This window comes from Ananas comosus, linkage group 19 (genome assembly GCF_001540865.1).
Source record: "Ananas comosus cultivar F153 linkage group 19, ASM154086v1, whole genome shotgun sequence".
NCBI lineage: Eukaryota > Viridiplantae > Streptophyta > Magnoliopsida > Poales > Bromeliaceae > Ananas > Ananas comosus.
In genome coordinates, this window is record NC_033639.1 from 4080202 (window position 1) to 4084198 (window position 3997).

General features: G+C 37.2%; 1 long non-coding RNA gene across 1 annotated transcript; it reads right to left on the reverse strand.

Annotated features, from left to right (window-relative positions):
* Positions 387–2279, reverse strand: LOC109724635. Its single transcript, XR_002219995.1, has 2 exons — positions 745–2279; positions 387–662 (listed from the first exon to the last, which is right to left on the reverse strand). It is a non-coding gene; the product is annotated as an uncharacterized LOC109724635 (long non-coding RNA).

Consider the following 3997-nt stretch of genomic DNA (forward strand, 5'->3'; position numbering starts at 1 on the left):
TGAGCTCACATTTCTATAATCTATATGAGTCGAGTTTCATCTCGTTTAGGCTGTTTGGGACAAGTTCGGACTTGAACTACAGTTTCTAATCAATGTACGGTCAACCGACCACATCCTCCTCGCAATCGACCAGCAAGGAACACCGACAAAAAAAAAAGCTCTTGCCGTGTGCATGCACGGACCCGCCGAGTTTGTACAAGATTGCCTTCACACACGAAGCATCAACAACTAACGAAATTCCAAATACTAAAATATAAGTCGACGATTATCGAAGGTTATAAACAACAACTATCGTCGGACCATAGCTTTACATCCAAATGCGTCATGAATTCGAACATCCACAATAGGCTTTTGAATGGATGAAACGGAATATGAACTAGATGGCATTTATAAAACAACTGCAGTTCTCTTCTATAATAATAATAGCCAGTCAATACATTAGTTGATTCTTAGCATCAGAAGGAAAGCTACATTTTACACAAGCTTTACATCCTATTCCTCCCAAATCGGGAAAATCGATTGCAAGTTTGTAAAACAATAACTAAACAGGTGTAAAGCAACAACACGACTGGATGTTGTCGTAGCTCATCAATCCTACATCAGCACCGGAGGCCGTTTTCTAAAATTGGTCAGTTGCATTACAATTTCAGGGCAAAATTAATCTGCAGGACAATGACAACATTAGTACCGAAGGACAGAAAAAATTGAAACACCACCTTTGTTCTGTAACTGAGGTCAACTTACAGCTTGCACCTGTGATGAATTAGTAAGAAGGAAAAATAGCGACGAATCTCGTTTTACCTGAGGAGAAAAGTAAGTACAATAATTAATACAATACTACGTTGCCAAGAAATGGAAGATTTTCCAAATAATAGTCACTACAAACAAAGAACATTTGCTAGTTCCTTCAGTATGGTAAATCTGAGAACGAAATAAAGCAACCGATAGATGGTGGTCTTATACCTCAAATGAAAATTTAAATAGTGGAACATAATTCAAGTGCCAAGTGCAAAAATGCCATACCAAATGGCTGTTAGACACATGTTCTCTCAGATGCAAACCAACAAATAAACAAATTCATGTACTTCGGAAAATACAAATTTAGAATACAAACTTTGTTACAAAATGACAAGAAACAATTAGTACAATCTGCAACCTAAAAAGAATTTGTAAATAATACCACTTGAGTTTAAGTAGAAATTGCATGCAATGCTAATAAGAATGATACTGAACGGCTGCTTGAGAGAAAAAGTTGCTCACTTCTCGACGATCTCTTTTAAGAGGCCATTGCACCATTCTTTTGAATTGTTTATGCAATAACTGGTGACCTGGATTAGTAATGCAAAGACTACACATAATCTCGTGCCTGCCCCACTCCCTCTTTTATTTTTCCTTGCTGCTCTTTGAAGGACCTTCCTGTACAAACTGAAATTTGGAGGATGCATGTGCAGGGGGTTAACCCCCTAACCCCCCTTTTATCCCCGAACCAAACGCACACTAAGAGCTCAAAATGAGATTTTGATTATTAACTTTCGTTCTTGCTACTTGAAATAGGGGCCAATACATAGTTATATGAATTGCCTTTATTTTAAAGAGGTTTTGATGAGTTAATTGCATGCTATAAGGCTCCAAAATTAGGATTTTAATCAACTACGAGATTAAACTTTTGTAGTTGATTTTAAGAGTTTAGAATCCTTAAATTAAGATGTCAATCATGTTCAAATATATTGGCCATGAATGTATGATAGAGCAAATTGTTTGATCAAATTTAAACTTAGTTTGTTAATATTTCGATCAATTTATGCTATTTTCGTTTTGAACTATTCCGGTTAGCTTCAAGAGGGTATAAACATCTCGTTAAGATGTCGTTTGTTAAAATTAAGTATCCCTAACCCTTATATAGGGAGTTATTTTAAGATTTTTATCTATTTTTAGAGAGTTATGAACTACTGAAATTGAAACTTTTGTTCTAATCTGAGAATAGAGCATAATAGTTGAAATGATGGACTTGAATTAAGTCTAAATCATTTAAGACTAAGATAAAAATAAAAGATTAATGGAGATACTCATTATTTGTATGTTAAGTACTTAGGACGTGCATGCCGGAGCTCCTACTGCCGAACCTTCCACGTCTTAGATCAATCTTTTCTTATTTTGAGGTGGAATCCTTATCTATAGATAATGAATCTTAATGGTCCTCTTAGTATCATCCATACATATATATATGCCATGGCTACTATACTATTATGAGTATTGGAGCCCTCGTACTCATAAGTTGTTTTCGATGATGGAGCTTCCAAATCGACGATCCACTCCGTTAAATATGATCTAGAGTATTTGAAACTTCTAGAAAATAAATTTCGTAAATTTTCGAAATCATAATAAAGTCCATCAAATGGGCATAAAATGAACGGTCAAAATCGAATGACATCCTAAAAAAGCATGATCGGATCCTTCAAGTCAAGATCGGAGTTATTGATCTTTATCTATATAGTGAATAGAATTTTCTATCAAAAATTCAACAAATTCTGATTCTTTACACCGTTAAACTAGAAAGTATCCCATACCGGCCGTTAAAAATTGTCAAATTTGTGACCTCTTGATCGTAAGGTAAATGACGTCGAAAAATTATAAAATTTGATTTCTAGAAGTTTTAAATGCTGTAAATAATGTTTAACGGTGTGGATCGTCGATTCGGAAGCTCTATCATCGAAAACAACTTATGAGTACGAGGGCGATCGTACTCATAATAGTATAGTAGTCGGACCCTATATATATATATATATATATATATATATATATATATATATATATATATATATTGCTATTGAATGTTCATAATTCTTGTTGCATACTTAATTATTATTCTAAGAACTTATGCCCTTGTTGTTTATTCTTTGGTTCATGATGCAATGGAATTTGATCTTATGCTCTAGCATGTCTCTTTTTATCACATTGTACTAGTAGATGGTATGCATTTGTATTGGAAGGTAGCATTGTAATATCCGAGATTTTGACAATATAATTAAACCCTTTGTTGACGATATTTTTATGTGTAATGTAATCAAATGTTGATTTCCGGTGCGTTTTTCGGCGAAATTCGCCGACGGAACGCATTTTCGATTCAGAATTATTCCGACAGTGCCTTGTGATAATTTGTGTCGTTGTAGAGCCTGGTTGGCTGGTCATCCATGTCGTTTCGAGGGTTCGAATGTGGTATTCCTAGAGGATAGTAGTTGAGGCTTGTCGACAGCTCTGGAGAGTGTCGGGACAAGTCCGAGTCGCGATGGCGCGAAATAGACACAAAACGAACTCAGTGGGACGCGAGAGCAAGAATTAGCACTGCAATATGCAAATAGCAGATTTTTTGCTTGTTGTACCGGTACAACCATCATGGCTTACCAGTACATCTTACTGTACCGGTACAACATCAAAGGTGTACCGGTACACTGCGCATGTTCTCGCACAGGCTGCTCTCAGGTTGCCATTTGTACCGATACAACTACTCGTGTACTGGTACACCAGGGTAGGTAGAGGGCATTTTGGTCTTTCCATGCCTCGTACGTGTCACCCTCTCTTCCCTTGCTATATACAGGTGGAGGAGAACTGAGAGAGAGTGTTTTGCTGGTTTCTTCTCCTCTCTCTCTCTAGCATCGGCCGTGAGCAAGGAAGAGCTCGGGTGGAGTTGGTTTTTCGCCGACGTCGCGTTGCGGTGCCGTTCGAGCGTACGTTCGTCGTTGTAGCATCGCGGGGAGGCTGGGCGAGGGAGTGATTCCGCCGTTCTCGACGTCGCGTTGGATTGGGAGTAGCGTTTGAGGTGGGTTAATCGTCAGTTTATCTTCTAAGTATATATATATATATAGTCGGCATGTGTGTAGTAGTGTTTTGTATATCACATTTGCTCGATTAATTGATTTAGCATAGTTACTTATAAAATCTGAATTGGAGTCTTGTTATTGACTATCTCTATTAGTACATGTTGGACTGGGATTTGACT